This window comes from Aplidium turbinatum, chromosome 7 (assembly GCF_918807975.1).
Source record: "Aplidium turbinatum chromosome 7, kaAplTurb1.1, whole genome shotgun sequence".
NCBI lineage: Eukaryota > Metazoa > Chordata > Ascidiacea > Aplousobranchia > Polyclinidae > Aplidium > Aplidium turbinatum.
Window position 1 is genome coordinate 27,494,018 of NC_137478.1, and position 12,206 is coordinate 27,506,223.

Genomic DNA, 12,206 nt, shown 5'->3' on the forward strand with positions numbered 1-12,206 from the left:
ATCTCCGACACCTAACCTGAAAACATTTTCAGTTCTATATCGTTTCAACGCCGCTAGACGTCGAAACAGTTCAAAAAGTTATCTTTTGTGTGCGGAATATTGCCATGCATAATTGTTTTTTTTTATTATTATAAGAAAATAGTTTATTTTTTTTATACCGTAGGCTACATACATTTTTTTGCAAGTTTCAAAAGAAAGGTTTGGGCTTAATTAGATAATGTTTGGTATGCTAACATTTCGAGAAAACTTTATCTCTGCACGCTGCAGGTCAGATCAGCGAATTTACATGTTTTCATCGCATAGCCTTCGTTAGGTTCAGACAAAGTGCAGTTTGCTTGAGAAAACGGGTTGGTAGACATGGCTGGTACAAAACTTTAATTCTTACTTAATTCTCTCTGCTTGGCTTTTGCTTAGCATTGAGCACTTTTTGTAGAATTATAATTCTTACCTAAATATGCCAAAGAATATGCCTCTTCGCAGCTGGCAACACTATTATAGCGCACAACGGTTTTGTTTTGTCAGAACCTTTTTGACCTAATCAACGAAACAACTCGATTCTGTACATTCTGATGATTTACTGATCTACCAGTTGGCCTCATTCGCTTGATAAATCCACAGATAAAAAATCCAACCACGTATAGAATCCAATTTCCTTTGAGGTGAGTTTGTAACATTTGATATTCTTAGATATGGCATCCACTGCTTATTACAGTCACCGCATTCAAATCCAACACTGCTAAAGACCGAGGTAAATTCATCAAGAGGATTATACAATAGTGGACTTTAAGCAAACTTAAGGTACTGCATTAGGGTAGTCAACAATGCGGATCTAAGGTCCCTGAAAATGATGCACAAAATAGTGAAGCTACAAAAGGGAAAGCCTTAACGTCGACAGAGAGCAATGTAAAGCATTCATCAGACTTTCTGACTGTGATAGGCCAGCCCAGGCCTACTTGTAGGAGTAGCAGATTCTAAACCTATCTTTTTCTCACACAGTCATGTTTGAAATTAAATTAGGAAACAATGACCCTTGTTGACAAATTGGAAGTATTTTTTCTGTTGATTATATTGGTGACAAATTCTTTCATTAAAGGCACTGTCAAAGCTACAGGTGAGAAAATGCGTTAATCATCCTTTGTCTAATATACTGAACTTTGCTTCCTCTATGAGACAGAGAAAGTTGGATGATATGCGTTGTTTAAAACGTCAAACACACCAGCAACAAACATAAAAATTAAAGGAATTCCATATCAGTACGTCAGTTTGAATGTCTTAAACTTTCCATTCATTTATTTATTTTTGTATTCTGCAATCATGTAGAAAATGAAACAATGAACTCATGAATGTTGTCGATTGAGTCTATTTGAAACAGCTCAACTGAAGATGATCTAACATTCTAGCTTAGGGTTGCCATACCGTCCGGAAAATTCCGGACATGTCCGGAATTTAGGGTGAAATTTTGCGTCCGGGAGGAATTTAAAAAAATGCTCAAATGTCCGGAATTTTATGATGAGTGTTTTGGGGGGATTAAAATTGCGGGAATAATCCTGTAAATTAAGGGTGTCCTAGAAAATTCGCTCAGCCAGCACATTTTACTGCATCTGCAATCGTACTGTGCACACTGCCAATCCAGAACATTGTTATTTCGTACCTTGTGCATTTTTTTTACTACGAGGTTTTTTACTACGGAATTATGATGTAACAGAGCGTTTTCCTTATCAATGATGTTTACCACTTAGAAGTCAGTGTTACCATTTTAGTCTTTTTAAAACCAAATCTGGTTTATTTTGCAACCGTTTGGTTTATTATTTTTCGATTTGGTTTATTATTTTTATTTTTTGGTTTATAATTTGTTTTTTTAACATACTTTACGTCAGGTATTCGGTTCGTTGCAGTGATTATTTCACTCGAACAAATTTTTTAGTTTATTTCTGCTTCAATTTGGCTTATTCTGGTCTTTTTTGTTTAGCTTTATTGTCGTAATGCGATTTATTAGTAGGGGAAGGTATGGAATGATGAGCCACTTTTTCACATTAAAAGCTATAGTTGGTTAACTAATCACTCTATGATGACGAAACTTCCACATAACATAGTGTGATTACTTCAGTATATTGTGTAAAAAATTCAACCACATATAATTATAGGATCAACAACAATATTTGACAACATTGACGGTGATCAGAGTGGTTCAAGGGTGCAAACGCGTTTGGACCCTTGAACCATCGGGTATGGACCCTTGAACCACTCTGATAAGTGTGACCTAAAAAATGGTTAGAGCAAACTTTTATGATACAATAAATACACTGTCAAATGAGCACACTGCTAAAAGTTTTCAGAAATAGATTAAGCAATATTAAACTGCGAAAAGTCGGTTCAAAACTTTTTAATGTTGACTGTTTGTTTTGTCGTTCCTGCAAGTGGTGGGGAGAGGACAAAAACAATCGATTAGGCATCACCAGCTACGCCAGTCATTTTATAATACTTTACTCTCCACTTACAATACACAATAATTTCTAAAATAAAAAATAAATGAAACATGTTCATTGTCCCTCAATTAGGCATTGTGCTAACCCATGAACTATGTGGTTCAAGGGACAAAACTTTTGGTGGATCATCGGTCAGAACTGTTGGTGACAAAGTTTCATCTTAGCTTTACTTAATTAGAATGGAGTAAAGTCTAAATGAACTGTACTAAATCCTGCACTATATAGCAGGGAGTCGAACCGTTTGATTTTTCCGGTTCGGGTCCGGTTCTGGTTCAAAGATTGTTTCAAAATTTGGTTCAGTTCCGGTTCGGGTTCGAAGAAACTTAAAACCGGTTTTATAAGTTCCGGTTCGCGTCCGATAAAATTAGGCCTAGGCCTACTTGCCCAACTAATAACTAGCCCAATTGGGCGTGAAAACCGCAAGTTTGGCAACACTGATCTCAACACTGCTTTGCTCAATTAACTTGCCTTTGTTGTTTGTTGCACAAGTTACAATCAAACTATATTGTCTATGATGTCACAGAACAGAAGTTGCTTACCTCAAAAAATTCCTCTCCAAAGCATCGATGATAGTGGATCGTGTGTTACGGAATAGGCTATAATTCATCCGTACAATGTGGCCTCCAAGATAACAACATGCTACGACTGCTACGTACAACTTCACTTACCACAATGCGAACAATGACGTAATGCTGGAGTGAACCGCTTTTTTCAACCGGTTCGGGTTCGGTTAAGGTTTAAGCTAACTCAAATTTTCGGTTCAGTTCCGGTTAAGGTTCAGACAAAATCGCACCAAAACCGGTTTACAAAAATCCGGTTCGGGTTCGGTTCGACTCCCTGCTATATAGCCCATTACAATTTCTGAATTTTATATCTCGATGCTAGCTGCATTCAAGTTTCTGTAAAGCTCCAAACGCAAATGAGAAATTTTACTAAAACACCTCAAAATCACACCCCACCCTCTAACTTGCAAAATTTTAAAAGATTCCATCTAAAACTTTCCAAGAAATACTATTGAACTAAATGCAACTTATTTAGTTGATAAAAAATCTACTATGAGGTTTTATTCGAATTTGGAAGGGGGTGGTTCATGGGTCAGGTATGGTCATGGGTCCATACCTTCCTCTATTGTATGTTGGTTTATTTTTTAGTGTATTTCTTCTTCAATTTGGTTTATTCTGGTCTTTTTTTTAGCTTTATCTAAGCGTCATCAAGTTGAGCGTCGCGACTATGAAAGGCATATTGACTCTTCAATAGGCTATAATTTCAAAGATATGTGCTGTAGTGAATTTTTCTCATTTTTGAAATCACACAAAGCCCTATTGAAGAGAAATAGATCTTCAGAAAAATATGCATGGTCAGAAGAGTAAATTTGTAGTGACTTGACTTACAAGCGTGTCTTTAATTTGTTTTAAGCATGCAATTGCTTTTACTCTATTTTCGGCACAACCTAATTCTCATTATTATTTTTCACTCTAAAGTTGAGATTTTTGTCAGTGACGGTCGGTAGCTATATGTTACGGCCAATCTCTGTACAAATCAAACGTCATATAAAACCGTTCAAGTCTACTGAATATTACGTCATGGAAATTCCTAAAGCATGTGCCAAAATTGCACCATCGTTCATAAGACCTGTTTGGACCTGTTTGGGCCTGTTTAAACAGGAAATATTACATCAGCTTAAACACCTGTTGGAATGACTTCATAATTGTCTTTCATTTATTGCGTCACAGTTACTTTCTACGTGAATTTGAGATATTGATATCTATTCTGGTCATTCGTAAAATGATTGTTTGAAAGTTGGCCGCACATTTAACTGTTGGCTTAGTGCTTGCTAGCTGGACAAAAGTTCCGTCTTTTATCCAAGTAATTTGTATTGTAGTGACAGTTTTTAGGTGTACGGCGTTGCACCAGTCATTTCGATAGCCTCGGGCTAATTTTACTGGAATACACTTTTGAATAGACGTTTCGAAAGTGTGTTTATTTTTGGGTCATTGCATGCAGACGAACGGATTTGGGAATCTTACGTTACAATTTTCCCACGAAGAGATTATGGTTTACCGCTGTGACCACTATATTTAGAGAGTGCTTACCCTGCCTGGTTTGAAATTCTGCTCGTGACAGAAGACAATACTTTTCACTTCGGTAGCTGGCGCTTTAGCATAAGTATCGTACAACGTATATGCAGCTTTAGCATTTCGGTAGCGCATATATATGGTCTCATGAAAATAGTCATGCACTGTCCGGAATTTTGCTTTTTCAAATATGGTAACCCTATTCTAGCTGCTAGCAGATCAAAATCGCTTTTCACTTGTTTATGATTGAACTGACTCTTATGATAACAAATTTGTCTAACTGAGTCATTCATATCAAGCATTGTTGTCGGTTTCACGTTTAACACCTGTAAGAAGATATTTTAGTTTTTTGTTTGTAGCGTACAATGATGTGTTTATTTTAGAAATCTGTAATGACAGCCATCCCTTCAAATGCAATTCAAGCAAAGGCTGTATCCTGCGAAACAAGTTTTGTGACTTCACAGAGGATTGCAGGTGAAATGTTATATAATAATTACTTTATAAATGAACACCATTACGTTTAACATTACTTTTTATTTAAAAACACTCTCAAAATGCTTTCGGATTTTGTTTGGCATTAAATAAATATGCGTTGCTCCTCAGTGCTTTACAAAGCAGACAGTATCAAAAATTAAGTAGCCTACAGTATTATTAAGTCTTATACATGCATAGACCGAACCAAAATTGGAAGTAAAAATGCTAATTTATTGTACAATTTTCAAGACATGTAGCTTCAAGCTTAGAGAAAATGGTCTCTCGCTGGCCATTTTCTAACTTGCAATTGAAACTTGTAGAGCAGTTAACGCCATTTTCACTACTTACAACCTGCATGTCTTGAAGGAGCTGACTGCTTTTTTCACTTGCTATCTTAGTTGTAAGTGAGATTGCATCCATAACTAATCGCTCTCTTGTGCCACTATAGCCCATCTCATAAATAAGGGGTGGGCACCTTTTTGGCGTGCTCAGATCAAATAAAATGATATTGCAGAAGTAGGCGGCAACGATGCTCCTGCAGTAACATAAGAATAGGAATACTTAACTTTGAGTATTTGAACTCGTATTTGTTTAATATGAATCCCATTCATTTTTATATTTTTGTACTTAGTGATGGAAGCGATGAGATCCTATATAACAAAACTCTCCATCAAGACATCGGGATAGAGTGTCTTGTGCGTAACCCAATGACTGGAAGGGTCAAGCCTTGCTTCTTACCCAACCAATACAGGTGTGACCATGAACTGGACTGCACCCTTGGTAGGTAAAGATCTTGCTATGTTAAGCGGTAAGGTAAAGCTTTTCCAACGAAGCATTTTCACTCTTTTTACTATCGTCTTTCCCTCGCTGACTTCTCAAAACAGTTACCTTACCAGCTTTTTCCAAATCACAATTTAAGTTTTTATTAACCAACCTATCGTTTCTGCTTTGTAAATCTACTTTCTAATGAGTGAAATAATTCCCCAATGGCTATCTCGAGACATGGCCTGATTTGTTATATTTTTGAAGATTTTGATTACCGGTAGCCTACTGCTGCTGCCACCCCAAACAGCAAAATTGGTCTTTTTTACATTACGGTGCAAATGACGGATTTTGCTGTCTCTGTACAGTATGACTGAAATTTTCTATGATATTTTTTTTACTTTTTGCTTACTCCTAATAATATAAAAGGATTTTTTTTCCTTATGGAAGCAGTAGAAAAGAGAAAAAGTAAGTTAAAAAACGTCCAATCATACTGTTGTCAAGTAGTTAGCAGTCTGACTAAAATTTATGAATCAATTGTTTTTGTTTTTCAACGCCTGACAGCGTTAAAAACCTACGTTTTCCGAAATCGGGTTTTTAAGAGCAACAAAAAACCCATTTTGTCATCTGGAGAAGACAGTGAAGAAGACGTTTAAATATAATTGTTAAACAATTTCATTCAGACAGTTACCAAAAGTTGGCAAAATCTGGAAAATTCTGCGGAATGTGACAAATCAGGCCGTATTTCCTGATTGTCTTGATTCACCGTAGTTTGACAAGTCAAAACTATCCCATAATTTGAAAGTAATATTTCTGTATTTGTTCTGACGTTTTGTTAAATGTCAGATGTTAGAAAAACAAGCTCATCCAAACTTCTAAGCACTTTTAGTTAACATTATGGTTTGCCAGTAATATTGAGTCTGCCAAAAGTACTACTGTTGCCGTTTTACATGGTGCATCTTTGTGCGTTTTAAACAGATGATTTGATATTTTGACAAAAGTTTGTAGAATAACATTTGATAGAACCACAATTAATCTAAGTTTACAACTTATTTCAACTGGAATCGTTATTTTTACAAGCTTTTTTTGGATATGGGTGGCCAAAGTGGCTATTTTGTGTCACTATAAAATGGTTGAATACTGTTGTCACATTATAAGATAACAATCTGAAAACTTGGCAGCTGTTTGTGCTGACACTCAGTAAAATGAGCAACCTTTTAAGCTATCACGACAACACCAAGTCCTACTCGAAAACTAAAAGTCAAAGCTGGCATTTTTAAGCTACAGCCTATTATTCCATCCGATACCTAAAACTATGCTTCCAGATATTGTTTTACACAATGGCACATAAAGAATTTATTCAACAAATTAATCATAATGTTTTTGTGAAATAGCATGTTGTCAGGCAAGTTTTAAATTTATCTAATTTTTTCTATTTTTTTTTTTTTTTTTTTATAAAATAGGCAATTACTCGCAGCTAGCATGAATAGTTGGGAAGCGTTTTTTGTACTTAACCTATATATCATAGTAAGTGATATTGACAACGAAAAGATTTGGCAAGCACATGAAGTTTCAATAATGAATGAATATAATTAGCTTACAAACCAAGGAAAACGTTGCAATGCAAAACAAACAGATTTTGAAGCGTGCATCAGAGAGCCAATAAATGAACGTTGTTACTGGAGTTGAGTGATCACGTCTTGGACGAAGAATTTTTTTAACAACACGTTTTTTGAGCAATCATATGTTTAGAACAGCAGTGTTATGAACTCTTTGAACAACGAAAAAACAGTGCAGCATCTGAATTCCATTTAACAACAAATTTAAATACATTTTGAATGAAATTTTCTCACTATAGTCTATGTAGGGTATTTCACAATATAGGGCATTTCTCACTACATATTTCCTCACGAAATATAGACTGCATTCTTGAATGATTGACTATCGCCTGTATCAGTGGTTCCGATCGCCTGTCGGCGAATCGGCGCCGGTTTGCGTAGCCTACATTGTTTGCCGGTCCGCAAAATATCTTACTTTACTTTAAGCTAATTTTTATACGTCGCCTAATAATAATTTATAACCATATAGGCTACATTGTAAAGTTTCAATTTCCTGAAACTCAGCAAGGAAATCGGTTAAAAGTCGAAGCTGAGCTACTTGTTTCAAAAACGTCTTTGATATCTTGCTTGCATCTCATGCCCTATACTGGCAATGAAATGATGATTTTGTATGTAATCATCGTTTCCCTTCAGGTAGGCCTACAAATGGATAGGCATTTTGTTTTTTGAGTTGATATGATCCCGGCTTTATTGTAGCCTACGTAAGTTAATATTTTCTAAATTTATGGCATATGGTCACAAGTTTGGTACACAAAAGATCAGTTTTATTCACTCCAATTGTCTGTTGGCAGCCTGCAAACATTTTTTTTTAATTTTTACCGGTCTCCGGTGTAGAAAGGTTGGGAACCACTGGCCAGTATATAGTACAGTATACTGTAGGCTACTTGTACATACACAATACACATACAGTACTGCTACTGCAGGCAGTGCACACCGTTTCGGCCTTCCGTCCTTCTCAGTGCAGTAGGTACACGGGGTATGGCCACGGAGATATATACCTCCGTGTGACGTTTTCCCATTTGTGGAACCTAAGCTCCAAGAATGGTACATTATGTATTATTTATGTATGTAGGCTATTTATGTATTATTTTAGAAACCTTCAAGCTAAGCTTTTACTTATTCAAGTTTTTCACAAAACTTCAGGTAGGCCTACAAAGTCTACAAACCTACCATGTGTAGCAGTGTAGGGGTAGGCTCCTATCACTTGCAACATCTCATAATGTTATTAAGCTAACTTAGCCTATGTAGTCAGTTGCGATATTCTTTTGTTTTGATTAGGGGAAGATGAATGTGATTGCGATACTACAATGCAGTGCGATTCCTCTCCGTTTGCTCTGCGAGACAAACAATGTATTTTGAGATCAAGATTTTGTGATAATGTGCAGCACTGCTACGATAATTCGGACGAGATACCGCACAGGTACATGCAAATTTACCATGCTTAATTGCCTTATTCAAACAACTATCAATTTATCAATTTCAAGCTACTCATTTTATTTTAAAGAAATATGAAATTTACTCTTGAAATTGATAAATTGATAGTTGTTTGAATAAGGCAAATAAGACAATAAACTGTTAGTCTTCAATGTACAAATACTGTAAAAGTGGCTAAGCCCATTCCGAGAGGGTCTATCGGTTTTTAAAGTTTGTTGTACGTTTTCAAACTAATTACATTGTCTATTGTCTTCTCTGACGGCTCACAAGCCAGTGGTAATACAATGCTCAATTCGTTCATTAAGTTATAGTACAACACTCGAAGACAGGATATTGCTGTTCACAAAAACAGTAGGTACTTTAACGCATTCTTCTGTGCCAAAGTAGTAACGCAATCATGCATGACATATGACATCACACTCATGTGACTCAGCCCGTGATATTCTGAGCATTCTTCTCGAAAGAATTTTAATACAAGAACTTAAAAAAAAAATTAAGTTAATGTATCACCACTAACAGCGTGGCCACGGGTTAAGGCAAGGAGGTAGTCATTTCGATTGCGTGGGTTCGATTCCCACCCCCTGCCATAAATCTTTTTTTTCTGTAACTGAACTGAGTGCAAGAAGGATCTTAATGACTATTATCAATTGAGTATATAAGGAAAGTTGTCCTACCTATTCCAACGCCATATGTCACGTATGATTGCGTGATTGCTTTGGCACAGAAGTATAAGAGTTAAGTGAGGCTTCCCGTGACGCACCGAGTATTGAACGCGGGCCGGTAGAGTGAGGCACCACTCCACTGACCGCTACGCCACTCAATCCCGCCCCGATAGCTCAATTGGTTAGCGCGTCACTTCTGGAACGAAGAAACTCCAAGATCAAGCGGCGCTGGTTCGACTCTCGGGGTGTGCGATTAAGCAACGCACGTTAAGGAATGCTCTCCATTCAGCGGCATCTAATGGATGGAATAATTCCCTGGTAACAAGACTTCAACAATCGGAAACTTCACTCTGCCAATCTCGGTGACCGGGCCTGCGTCAGTGATTCAAAGCCTCTACAAGTATGCGAAACTGCCAGGATTAAGCTCTGCAAGAAGCTTTCCCAGTCCGAGGATAAAGATTCAATCAATCAATACGTTAAATTGCCTACACAAAAAGCAGTTCAAAGTGTTTCCAACTCAAAAGTCATAGATATCATAATCAACCCGTACTTTTTCAACCACTTTAGATCTACCCAATATTAGACCTGTTTTTGCAGATGTTTAGTTATGTTTTTATCGTTTTAATTAATTTTGTTCTCAAATGGACTAAAGAAGCAAAGAACTTTTTTTGATTAAATGCTACCAAAAAAGTAAAGTAACATAATCCATAGTTCAATCAATTTAAAAATACTTTAGTTTTATTTCCCACATTTCATTTTACCACGATTGCAAAAATGTTGTTTTCGGGTGAAAAAACATTGAATATTAACAGGAAGTTATGTTACACTTTTCATTACATTTAAGCATCACATTCGATAGAACATTTCCTGAATCGTTTGTGTTTAAACGAAATGCATGATTATAGCATATGCTACAAAAATATGTTTAAACAGCATGTTTTATTTCCTGAAACGTTTGTGTTATTTTTGCAGCCCTGATGCTGAGGGATTTCATTGCGCTGTTACCAAAACCAGGGTCACTTCCCACTGCATGCTTTCTCATCCTTACGTATGTGATGGGATATCAGATTGTGATGACGCTGTTGATGAGTGCTTCTGTACTGCGCCAGGATCAGGAGTCAACACAAACGGTATTATGTGATTTGTTTTTTTATTTTTTTATTAGAGAGTCGCGAACTTGTTTTCTGTACATCTTTTGAACATCGTTTGATTAAATGTCGCTTTACACCTGCTAGTTTTTTTGGAAACAATACCATATTTACGTCATTTTGACAACTTTAGGTTTTGCTTTGCTCAAGAAACTAGATAGGTGTAGCCTATCTGTACAATTATTTACGTTTTTGGTATAACCCGACTTTGAATTGAACCCAGACTATCCAGACGGAAAAGCTAAAATACCAACCGATGAGCCAACAAGGTAGTCAAACTTTGCTGAATAAAACCAAAATGTTTGACATGCCTTCGTAAGAAAATCAGATATTTTGCAAATCCGGTTGCCTTTCGACTTGTCTTTGATATTAAATTAAAACGATAATCAAGATTGGGCTTTCTTATGAATTAAACAAAAACTAACACACAAGGTTTGATTCAAACAGTCAAGCTGCAAACGTGTGTTGCCATTTTTAAATGATGGATTTTTGCTTTATGTACTGTTGGTCACAGCGGTAAACCATAATCTCTTCGTGGGAAAATTGTAACATAAGATTCCCGAATCCGTTCGTCTGCATGTAATGACCGAAAAAGAAACACTCCTTTGAAACGTCTATTCAAAATTTGTATTTCTGTAAAATTAGCCACCTGGCTGTCGAAAATGGAATGCAACGCCGTACACCACTAAAACTTGTCACTACAGAACAGATTACTTGTATAAAAGACGGAAATTTTCGTCCAGCTGACAAGCACTAAGCAAAACAGTTAAATGTGCGACTAACCCTCAAGCAACCATTTCACGAATGACCAGAATAGATATCAATATCTCAAACTCACGTACGCAGTACTGTGACGTAATAGTGAAAGACATTGTCACGCAATTCAAACAGGTGTTCAAAGGTGATGATGCAATATTTCATGTCTAAACAGGTTTGACACAAGTCTTACGAACGATGGTGCAATTTTGGCTCATTTTTAGGAAAAATTCCATGACGTAAGATTCAGTAGACCTGAACGGTTTTATATGACGTTTGATTAGGTGAACAATTGTCTGGAACAACTGTGACTTTACTTTAAAAATACATTAAAAAGCTTTACAGAACCTTCAATTTATGTCTTTACTAAACCTTGTAATGTTTTGTTTCCTGCTGCTCTGGCACAAACCGCATGTGTGTATAAACTGAATGTATTTATTTTAACATTGATCGATGATTAGAGATAGAGAAGCACGTCTTTATCTCCAGAGGTTTTGTGATTATAGTGTATCCTGATTATAAAGATCTTTATTCTCTGAGTGAGAAAGCTTCTTCGACAGCTTAATATTGTCAGGTCAGAACCACAATCCGTTTTAGCTTCCTCCTCGCTAATGCATATTGGATGATATCAAATGCATTATCAAGCTTATTGTTTGCCAATAACGTTATTCTGCAGCAAGTCGCAGTCTGCGATCAATTTAAAGTGATTTTAGTTGATTTTTTGATTTCTGTTTCTCTGAAATCGAAAAGAGTTGATTGGTGGTACAAAAATTGAAAAGAACCTATTTAT